The sequence below is a fragment of the Macaca mulatta genome, chromosome 5 (genome assembly GCF_049350105.2).
Source record: "Macaca mulatta isolate MMU2019108-1 chromosome 5, T2T-MMU8v2.0, whole genome shotgun sequence".
Lineage (NCBI taxonomy): Eukaryota > Metazoa > Chordata > Mammalia > Primates > Cercopithecidae > Macaca > Macaca mulatta.
This window is the reverse complement of record NC_133410.1, coordinates 79372219-79384552: the sequence shown is the minus strand read 5'-3', so window position 1 is coordinate 79384552 and position 12334 is coordinate 79372219. Positions and strand designations below refer to the sequence as shown.

Sequence of the window (12334 nt, the reverse complement as noted above, 5' to 3'; positions counted from 1 at the left end):
CCCTAGAATTCAAGAAAGTATAATTCACAGTAAATATGTACCAGCTATTCAATTTGAAAATATTAGGCATGAAAAGAAACAGCAAAACACAACACAATGAGAAGAAAAATCAATTAATAGAAGTAGACCCCTAAATGACATGTTTGGTAGAATTGCAGACAAGGACATTAAAACAACTACTATATTTGAAATTTGTCCCCATATATTCAGGAAGGTAGAGGAAAACATGAATATGGTAAGAGGAGATCCGGAAGTTATAAGAAAAATACTCAAATAAAAATTATGGAGCTGGGTGCCATGACTCATGCCTGTAATCCCAGCACTTTGGGAGGTTGAGGCAGGTGAATCACCTGAGGTTAGGAGTTTGAGACCAGCCTGGCCAACATGGCAAAAACCTGTCTCTACTAAAAATACAAAAATTAGCCAGGTGTGGTGGTACATGCCTTTAATCCCAGCTACTCAAGAGGCTGAGGCAGGAGAATTGCCTGAACCAGGGAGGTGGAGGTTGCAGTGAGCCAACATTGTGCTATTGCACTCCAGCTTGGATGACAAACAAACAAACAAATTATGGAATTGATAAATACAATGTCTGAGGTGAAAAGCGTATCAGATATAATTACAACAGTTATACATTGCAAATAATGATTAATGACATAAAAAGTATAAGCATAGAAACTATTCAAAACACAATATAGTGAGATAAAAGAAAAGAGGTGAAAAGAGGCTGGCATGGTGGTTCATGCTTGCAATCCTGGTACTTTGAGAGGCTGAGGCTGGCAGAGTGCTTGAGCCCAGTTGTTCAAGACCAGCCTGGGCTGAAGATAATGAGATCCTGTATCTAAAAAAAAAATTAGCCAGGTGTGGTGGGATGCACCTGTAGTTCCAGCTACAGGAGGCTGAAGTGGAAGGGTTACCTGAGCCCACTGAGGTTGAGGCTGCAGTGAGCTGTAATTAGGTCACTGCACTCCAGCCTGGGTGACAGAGCAAGCCCCTTGTTAAAAAAAAAAAAAATGGAAAAGAAAAGAACTGAGCATCAGTGAGCTGTGCTAACATCAAGTGGGCTATACATGTTACTGGAGCTCCAGAAGGAGAAGAAAGAGAAATAGATAGCAAAAAAAAATTTTTTTAGAGAAATCACAGCCAGGCTGGGTGCAGTGGCTCATGCCTGCAATCCCAGCACTTTGGGAGGCCAAGGTGGATGGAACACCTGAGGTCAGGAATTCAAGACCAGCCTGGCCAACATGGTGAAACCCCATCCTTACTAAAAATTCTAAAATTAGCTGGGCATGGTGGCACACACCTGTAATGCCAGCACTCAGGAGGCTGAGAGGCAAGTGAATGGCTTGAACTCAGTAGGCAGAGGTTGCAGTGAGCTGAGATTGCGCGACTGCACTCCAGCCTGCACAACAGAGCAAGACTCTGTCTCAAAACAAAAACAAAAACAAAAACAAAAACAAAAAAAAGAGGAGAAATCATGACCAAAATTTTCCCAAATTTGATCAGCCCATGAATGCAAGAAGCTCAACAGACCCTAAACAGAAGAAACATGAAGAATACTGCACCAAGGAACATCATAATTAAATTACTTACAACTATAGATATGGAGAAAACCTTTAAAACAGCTAGAGAAAAAAGAACATACAGGGGAACAAAAGTAAGCAGCATGCAAATAATAAATAAATAATAAATAAAGCATGCAAGTCATAAGACAGTGGCTTCTATCCTTCCTCAAAGAATAAAGCAGTCAACCTAGAATTCCAACTCAGCAAAAATATTTTTCAAAACGAATATGAGGATGTGGGAGGAAGAGGATAAGAGGTGGCAGGGGGAGAAATGGGGAATGACTACTAATGATTGTGAAGTTTCCTTTTTTTTTTTTTTTTTTTTTTTTTGAGACGGAGTCTTGCTCTGTTGCCAGGCTAGAGGGCAGTGGCGCAATCTCGGCTCACTGCAGCCTCTGCTTCCCAGGTTTAAACAATTCTCCTGTCTCAGCCACCCGAGTAGCCGGGACTACAGGCATATGCCACCACACCCAGCTAGTTTTTGTATTTTTTACTAAAGACAGGGTTTCACCATCTAGGCCAGGATGGTCTCGATCTCTTGACCTTGTGATCAGCCCGCCTCTGCCTCCCAAAGTGGTGGAATTACAGGCATGAGCCACTGCGCCCAGCCAAAGTTTCTTTTTCATGTGAGGAGAATGTTCTAAAATTTATGGTGGTCATGGTTACACACTCTGTGAACCACAAAGAAACATTGGATTATACAATTTAAGTGGGTGAATTGTATGACAAATGAATTATATCTCAATAAAGCTATGTTTTAAAAACAAATATGAAATAAAGACTTCTTCAGACATACAAATGCTGAAAGAATTCATGATCAACACACCATCACTACAAGAAGTGTTAAAGGAAGCCCTTTAGGTAGAAGGAAAATGATATCAGATGGAAATCTGTATCTATCCAAAGAAATAAAGAGCACTGCAAATAATAATTATGTGGGTAAATGTAAAAGATGTTTTTAAAAGATCTCTTTTAAGGATAATTGAATAGTTTAAAGCAAAAATAGTAATGTATTGTGGAGTTTATAACATACAGCTGATTTTTTTTTTTTTTTAACTTTTTAAAAAAAATTAGAGACGGGGTTTCACTATGTTGCCCAGGATGATTTTGAACTCCTGGACTCAGGCAATCCTCCCGCCTCATCCTCCCAAAGTTCTGGGATTACAGGTGTGAGCCACCACGTCTGTCCCAGCTGATTCTTTTTAGTCATGATAGTTATGTTCTGTAAAGTTGTTGAAAACGATGAATTAGTGAACACTGAACATTGTTCACAGGGGAAATACAGAGTTAGATTCTGTAAACCTCTGGTCACAACACTTTTGTCAAGCAATCAACGCATAACCTTGTTTTATGTGTGTCTCTATTTACAGACAGCTTATGTAATATATATCATTGATTTATTAACATGGAGCTCACAGCCAACAGCACTATGACTCATGCCTGAACAAGGCTCATCTAACACACACGTAAGGCACATCCATGTCTTCTTGTACTAGGAACACCAGATACAACTTTACAATTGCCCCTAGGAGCCATTTTTTTTTATTGTGAAAAATATATACGGCATAAAATTTACTATTTTAATTATTTTTCAGTTTACAATTCAGTGCCATTAAGCATTTTTATGTTATTCTGCAACCACCACCACCACCACCATTATCCATCTCCAGAACTTTTTCATCTTCTCAAACCAAACCTTCATACCCATTAAACAATAGTTCCCCTGTCCTCTGTCCCTTCTGCCCTGACAACCACCATTCTACTTTTTGTCTCTATGAATTTGAGTACTCTAGGTACCTCATTGTTCTGTGAAAGGGCTGTATATGCAAAGAGGTCCCCAAATACCAAAGAAGCTGAGAAATCAAGAAGGAGGCAGACAAATACAGTTTGTTGGTATGAGATGATTTATCAGGGGAACTTATGGACAGAAGCATGGTCTTGGGGGCTGCAAGACAGGTAGATCTTAGCACTGCAACCTCTCAGATCCTTGTGAAGGCTGATGTCTTGGGGGAAAAGTATCAATATATGTGCTCTGGAAGGAATGCATAGGTGCTACAGGAATCCCAGCCTATGATGTTTCTAACAGCATTAAGTGTTGTTTTGGAGGAAACTTACAATGACTAGCTGTTCCTACACAAAAAGTAATGACAGCTAGACATTATGGAGGCATTTTTGGACTCAGGGTTAGTCAGAAGTCACTCTTGTTCCCACACTCATATATGTGGAATCATACAATATTTGTCCTTTTGTGACAAGGTTGAATAATATTCCCTTGTATGTATATACCACATTTTGTTTATTCATTCATTCATCCATTCATTCATTCATTCACTGATGAACGCTGGGGTTGTTTCTATCTTTTGGTTATTATGAATAATGCTCTAATCACAGTGTGATATGAACACTGGTGTACAAATGTCCCTTTCAGACCTTGATTTTAGTTCTTTTGGTATATACCCAGAAGTGGAATTGCTGGATCTTATGGTAATTCTATGTCTAATGTTTTGAGAAATTGCCATACTGTTTTTCATAGCAGCTGCTCCATTTTACATTTTTCCTCAGCAATGCACAGAGTTCCTGTTTCTCCACATTTTCACCAACACATTTGTTGTTGTCATTTTTAAAAATAATAAGTAATAACCATTCTAATGGGTATATGTGAAGTGGTATTTTATTGTGTTTTGTTATTCATTTACCTAATGCTTAACGATTTTTTTTTTGAGACAGGGTCTTGCTCTGTCGCCCAGGTTGGAGTGCACTGGCATGATCTTGGCTCACTGCAGCATCCACCTCCTGGGCTCAAGCCATCCTCACCTCCTAGGCTCAGCGTTCTGAGTAGCTGGGACCACAGGCATGTGCTGCTATGCCCAGATAATTTTTTTTTTTTTTTTTTTTGTATTTCTAGTAGATACGGGATTTTACTGTGTTGGCCAGGCTGGTCTTGAACTTAGGCCTCAACTGATCTTCCCACCTCAGCCTCCTAAAGTGCTGAGATTACAGGCAAGCCACTGCACCTGGCCTCATGTTGACCATTTTTTAATATACTTATTGGCCATTTGTATTTTTTTGAAAACCATTTATTTGAATCTTTTGCTCATTTTAAAATCAGGTTTTTTTTCTTGGTCACTGTATTTTAAGAATTCTCTATATATCTTATATATCAATCTCTTATCAGATATATGACTTACAGGTACTTTCTCCCATTTCACGGATTCCCTTTCACCCTGTTGATAGTGCCCTTTGATGCACAGAAGTTTTCAGTTTTGAAGAAGTCCATCTTGTCAATTTTTCCTTTTGTTGCCTATGCTTTTGATGTCATATCCAATAAATCTTTGTCAAACCCAATGTCATAAAGCTTCTTCCCTATTTTTTTTGAGACAAGGTTTTACTCTGTCACTCAGGCTGGAGTGCAGTGATGTCACCACAGCTCACTGCAGCCTCTACCTCCCAGGCTCAAGCGATCCTCCCACCTTAGCCTCCTGAGCAGCAGGGACTACAGGCGTCCTCCACTATGCCTGGCTAATTTTTGTATTTATATAGACACGGGGGTCTCCTCATGTTGTCTGCGCTGGTTTCAAACTCCTGGGCTCCAGCAATCCACTCTTCTTGGCCTACCAAAGTGCTGGGATTACAGGCATGAACCACCACGCCCAGTTTAATGTTTTCTTTTAAGAGAGTTTATAGTTTATATTTGGGTCTTTGATCCATTTTGAGTTTATTTATTTTAAAAATATTTTTTAACTTTTTTATTGTGGTAAAAACACAACATAAAATATATCTTAAGGTACTGGGGGTTATGACTTCAATGTGTGAATCTGAGGGGACACACATAATTCAACCTGTAATGGCAAAATTTGAGGAAAAACTAGGTTTCTATCCTTAGGCTGTGTTGATTTCAGCAAACCAAAGTGATATTTAAGCAAACATTCTTAAATTATCTGATTGATAAACATAAAGCTCTTGAGCAAATATGAGCCCAAAATACAAAATAAACAAACAACTCTGCCCCTTTTGTCTCACAGCATACTTTATGATCTGTGTAACTGTGTTAGCCCCTTCCAACTGCTACTTGATTTCTCCCACAATGGCACAGTATCCAGAAGGGTCACTGAGCCAGGAATTTCTGTTTATCTTACTTATACATGTGCACTAAAATAGGATTTTTAAAATTGTGGTTAAAAAAAATCATAAATGTTATCATATTAACCACTTTTTTTTGAGATAGAGTCCAGTTCTGTCACCCAGGTTGGAGTACAGTGGCGCGATCCTGGCTCACTACAACCTCCACCTCCCAGGTTCAAGCAATTCTCCTGCCTCAGCCTCCTGAGTAGCTGGGATTACAGGTGCACACCACCTTGCCCAGCTAATTTTTGTATTTTTAGTAGAGCTGTGGTTTCACCATGTTGGCCAGGCTGGTCTCAAACTCCTGACCTCAGGTGATCCACCCGCCTCGGCCTCCCGAAGTGCTAGGATTACAGGCATGAACCACCACGCCTGGCACATATTAACCATTTTTAAGTATACAGTTCAGTAGTGTTAAGCATATTTACGTTGTTATGAAATAGATCACCAGTACTTTTTCATCTTGCAGAACTGAAATTCCATATCCATTAAACAACATCTTCCCATTTTCCCTTTCCCTCATCCCTTGGTAACCTCCATTCTACTTTCTATATCAATGAATTTGACTATTTTGGATACCTTATATAGGAATAATCACACAGTGTTGTTTCTTTCATAACTGGCTTGTTTCACTTAGCATAATGTTCTCAAGGGTAATCTACGTTGTTGCATGTGACAGGATTTCTTTCCTTCTTAAGGCTGCATAGTATTCCATTGTGCATATATATCACATTTTGTCTATTGATTCATCCATTGATGGACATTTAGGTTGCTCCCAACTCTTTGCTATCGTTAATAGCGCTTCTAGATACAGGGGTTTGCAAATCTCTCTTCAAAACACTGATTTCAGTTCTTTTGGAGATATACTCAGAAGTGGGATCACTAGACCATATGGTAGTTCTGTTTTAACTTTTTAAAGAACCGCCATACTGTTTTCCACCATGGTTGTACCATTTTACAGTCATACTAACAGTGTTCAAGGGTCCGAGCTTCTCCATATTCCTGCCAATACTTGTTATTTTCTGGGGTTTTCTTGTTTATTCTTTCTTATATTCGAAGAGGTATAAAGTGATATCTCATTGTGGTTTGGATTTGCTTTCCTCTGATGATTAGTCATGTTGAGCATCTTTTCATATGCTTGATGGTCATTTATGTATTATCATTGGAGAAATGTCTACTCAAGCAGATCCTTTATCCATTTTTTTTCACTTTTATTTTAGGGTCAGCAGTACATGTGGAGGTTTGTGATATAGGTAAGCTGTGTGTCACAGGAGTTTGGTGTACAGATTATTTTGTCACCCATATAATCTGCATAGTACCAGATAGTTTGGCCATCCTCACCCTCCTCCTACCCTCCACCCTCAAGTAGGCCCTGGTGTCTGTTGTTGCCTTATTTGTGTCCATGTGCACTCAATGTTTAGCTCCCACTTATAAGTGAGAACATGCAGTGTTTGGCTTTCTGTTTTTGTATTTGCTTAGGATAATGGTCTCTAGCTCCATCCATGTTGCTGCAAAGGACATGATTGATTGATTGATTGATTGATTGATTGATTTTATTTTTTGAGACGGAGTCTCACTGTGTCGCCCAGGCTGGAGTGCAGTGGCATGATCTCGGCTCACTGCAACCTCCACCTCCTGGCTTTAAGTGATTCTCCGTCCTCAGCCTCCTGAGTAGCTGGGATTACAGGTGCCCACCACCATACCTAGCTAAGTTTTGTATTTTTATTTTTATTTTTATTTTTTTTGAGACCGAGTCTGGCTCTGTGGCCCAGGCTGGAGTGCAGTGGCGCGATCTCAGCTCACTGCAAGCTCCAGCTCCCGGGTTCATGCCATTCTCCTGCCTCAGCCTCCCGAGTAGCTGGGACTACAGGCGCCTGCCACCACGCCCGGCTAATTTTTTGTATTTTTAGTAGAGATGGGGTTTCACTTTGTTAGCCAGGATGGTCTCGATCTCCTGACCTCATGATCCGCCCGTCTCGGCCTCCCAAAGTGCTGGGATTACAGGCTTGAGCCACCGCGCCCGGCCTTGTTTTGTATTTTTAGTAGAGATGGGGTTTTACCAGGTTGGCCAGACTGGTCTTGAACTCCTGACCTTGTGATCTGCCCGCCTCAGCTTCCCAAAGCGCTGGGATTACGGGCATGAGCCACTGCACCTGGCCATCTCATTCATTTTCATAGCCACACAGTATTCCATGCCTTTACCCACTTTTAATATGGGTTATTTGATTTTTGTTGTTGTTGAGTTGTAGTTGTTGATATATTCTGGATCCCTTATCAGATATAGGATTTGGAAATATTTTCTCCCATTCCATAGGTTACCTTTTCACTCTGTGGATTGTGTCCTTTAATGAACAAAAGTTTTTCTGTTTGATGTAGTTCCATTTGTCTTTTTTTTTCTTTTGTTGCTTGTGCTTTTGGTGTCATATACAAAGGAAGAAATCATTATCTAATCTTTATCATTATCCAGTGATCTCCACTAAATCATTGCCAAATCCTACATCATGAAATTTTCCCCTATGTTTTCTTCTAGGAATTTTATAGGTCTAGGCCTCATGCTTAGATCTTTAATCCATTTTGAGTCCATTTTTGTATATGGTACAAGATAAAGGTCTTATCTTTATCTTTGTTCTTTCGCATGTGGACATTCAGTTTTCTTTTTCTTTCTTTCTTTTTTTTTTTTTTCAGACAGAGTCTCACTCTGTTGCCCAGGGTGCAGTGCAGTGGCATGATCTTGGCTCACTGCAAGCCCCACCTCCTGGGTTCAAATGATTCTTGTGCCTCAGCCTCCTGAGCAGCTAGGATTACAGACATGTGCCACCATGCTCAGCTAGTTTTTGTATTTTTTAGTAGAGATGGGGTTTTGCCATGTTGGCCAGGCTGATCTCAAACTCCTGGCCTCAAGTGACCCGCCCATCTCTGCCTCGCAAGTGCTGGGATTACAGGCATAAGCCACCATGTCTGGCTAGAGTTCTTAATTTTAATGTAGCTGAATTTATCTGTGCCTTTCAATCTTGTTTAAGAAATAATTCCTTACCTTAAGGTTATAAAAATCTTATCTATTGGGAGAATCCGACCCAATATTTCAATGTAGGTTCTTTCTATTTTCCCTAAGTGTCGGCCAGCTAAGAAATAAAGAGAAAGAGTATAAAGAGACGAATTTTACTGCTCGGCCTCCAGGGGTGACATCACATATCGGTAGGACCGTGATGCCCACCTGAGCTGCAAAACCAACAAGTTTATATTAAGCATTTCAAAAGGGGAGGGGGTGTATGAACAGGGAGCAAGTCACAAAGATCACATGCTTCAAAAGGCAAAATAGGAGAACAAGATCACAAGGCAAAGGGCAAAATTAGAATTACTGATGAGGGTCAATGTTCAGCTGTGCATGTATTGTCTTGATAAACATCTTAAACAACAGAAAGCAGTGTTTGGGAGCAGAGAACTGGTCTGACCTCAAATTTACCAGGGCAGCATTTTTTCCCCACCCTAATAAGCCTGAGGGTACTGCAGGAGATCAGGGTGTATTTCAGTCCTTATCTCAACTGCATAAGACAGACACTCACAGAGCAGTTGTTTATAGACCTACCCCGAGGAATGCATTCCTTTCTCAGGGTCTTAATTATTAATATTCCTTGCTAGGAAAATAATTCAGCGATATCTTTCCTACTTGCACATCTGTTTATAGGCTCTCTGCAAGAAGAAAGCTATGGCTCTATTCTGCCCCGCCCTGAAGGCAGTCAGACCTTATGGTTGTCTTCCCTTGTTCCCTACAATCGATGTTATTCTGTTCTTTTTCAAGGTGTACTGATTTCATATTGTTCAAACACACGTTTTACAATCAATTTGTACAGTTAACGCAATCATCACAATGGCCCTGAGGTGATGTACATCCTCAGCTTATGAACATAACAGGATTAAGAGATTAAAGTAAGACAGCTGTAAGAAATTATAAAACTATTAATTTTGGGAACTGATATATGTCCTTATTAAAATGAAATCTTCACAATTTATGTTCCTCTGCCGCGGCACCAGCCGTTCCCTCCATTCGGAGTCCCTGACTTCCCGCAACAATTACCCTATAACGTTCTCTAAGAGAATTCAAGTTTTGTATATTATACAGTACAGATGGCTTCTTTTGTGTATGGTATATGATAAATATATGATTTTCTTTTTTTTTTTTTTTCGTAGCCTATTGTCCCAACACCATTTACTGAATAGTTCACCATTTTTGTCATAAATCAAGTGTCCACATAAGTGTGGGCCTTTTTTTTCAGGCTCTCGATTTTGTTCAGATGATTGCTTTGTCTATGTGAACTGATACTAAGCTGTCTTAAGTACGATGTCATCCATAGATGACATATCATATTATGATGACTTATCATAATAAGTCTTGCTATCTGACAGGGCATGTCCTCACTCATGGTTTTTTTTTTTTTTTTTAATTCAGGGCTATTTTAATTATTTTGGGGTCTTTTATCTGTTATATAAATTTTAGAATCAGCTTAAGTTACTCAAATATTCCTTTTGGGATTTTTATAGGAAAAGCATTGAGTTTATAGGTAAATGTGGATGTTGTGATGTGTACAGTGTGTAACTGTATAATTATATACATTGTATAATGCTAAGTGTTCTCTTAACAATGCAGTGTGTTTCTCCTTTGTAGTCTTCTTAATATCTTTTATTTCTAGGTACTTATATTTCTTATTGCTATTGGGAGTTTTATCTTTTGAAAATTTGAAATCATTTTATACTTCTAAAGGTGTAAAAATAGCATAAAGATTCCAAAATATCCCCTTCACTAAGATTCTCCAAATGTTAATGTTTTATCTTATTTGCTTCTCTCTCTCTTTAAATATGTGTGTATACACATATATTTATGTATTTTTGTCTTAAATGTTTGAAGTTAAGTTACAGATTTATTGTACTCTTAAGCACTTTACCTCTAAATAGTTCACAATGTATTTCCTAAAATTAGATAGTTTTTCTGGGTATGCAATTTAAGATTGACAGAATTTTTTCTCAACACTTTGAAGATATTATTCCACTGTCTTCTGCCTTCCCACATTGTGAAAAAGTCTGTTGTCACTCTAATTGTCAGTACGTTATAAGTAGTCTATTTTATCTCAGTAGTTGCATTCTGTGTGTGTGAGGGGAGTGGTAGGGTGAGGTATTGGTGTTTTGTATTTCACAGAAATACATTTAAGTGTAGATTTCTTTCTATTTGTTCTCCTTGGTATTCATTTTGCATCTGTATCTGTGGATCAATATCATACATTGCTTCTGGAAAATTCTCAGCCATAATAACTTCAAATATTGCCACTTCTCAGTCTTATCTGTTTTCTCTTTCTGGATTTGAATTAGATATATGCTACAACCTTCCAATCTTTCAATTCTATCTCTTAATCTCTATTTCATACTATCTATTTGGGAGTGAGAGGGCTGTATTCTGGATAATGTATTCTACCCAACTTCCAGTTTACTAACTCTGTTTTAAGCTGTAACTACTTTTTATCCATATATTCAAATTTTTACTTCAACAATTTTTAATGGCTAAAAATCCACTTTGACTTCTTCTAACGCCTAGTCATTTGGGATAATCTTTTATTCCTCATATTTGTGTTTCTGTAATTTATTGCTTTATGATTCCTATTTATTTATTTTTGTTTGTTTGTTTTCTTTTTCTTCCACATCAGATGGGTAATGTATTGACATTGTAACAAGGTTTAAGGGAGGCACATCTCACACATAAACATGAAAACCCAATCGTCGCATTTACGAACTACAAAAAAGATCTCCTATTTATTTAAAACATCTTATACATAATTAAAACAATTAAGAGTGTCCAAATCTGTTGTTTGTGATTTCAACTGGCTCTCACTTAGAAGAAATTCATTAACATGTATGTTTGACAGTCAGATTTGGTTAGCTGTAACTTGCAGAAAATTCATCAAATGAAACTGTGAATGGAATAGCTTCTGCTAGGAGTCACTTTTGTTCCCTTTCTTTAATCAGGAAAGCTCAGCTTCAGTTTTTATTATTTTTTTTCTATTGACCCCAAATTTGAACTCTACATTGCAGGGCTAATATCACATATGCCTGCAGGACAAGCTGACTTTTTAAGGGTCTTAGGACTTCTGTTCTGCTGTCAGTTCAAGGTTTGGACCTACTGTCAGAGGTTTACCTTATTTCCTGGAAGCCCAGCAATAAACATTTTGTTTTGTGTAAGATCTCATTCTTTTATAGTAGGGAATCCCTTTAGACTATTTTGTCTGCCATGTCAGTTTTCTTTTTTTTTTCCTTTCTTCAACTCAGGAAGATTTTTTTCCCCACTTTTTCTTTGGTTATTACTTTTTTTTTTGAGACAGAGTTTCGCTGTTGTTGCCCAGGCTGGAGTGTAATGGTGTGATCTCAGCTCACTGCAAGCTCCGACTCCTGGGTTCAAGCAATTCTCCTGCCTCAGCCTCCCAAGTAGCTGGGACTACAGGCATGCACCACCACGCCCAGGTAATTTTGTGTTTTTAGTAGAGACGGGGGTTTCTCCATGTTGGTCAGGCTGATCTTGAACTCCTAACCTCAGGTGATCCACCCACCTCAGACTCCAAAAGTGCTGGGATTATAGGCGTGAGCCACTGAGCCCAGCCTGGTTATTA

At 38.8% G+C, this 12334-nt stretch overlaps 1 non-coding gene across 1 annotated transcript; it reads right to left on the bottom strand.

The window, feature by feature from the left end:
* Nucleotides 1-11371: 11371 nt before the first annotated feature.
* On the bottom strand, nucleotides 11372-11476 carry LOC114678596 (small nucleolar RNA U13). The gene has a single exon (XR_003730029.1). It is a non-coding gene; the product is annotated as a small nucleolar RNA U13 (small nucleolar RNA).
* Nucleotides 11477-12334: the final 858 nt, after the last annotated feature.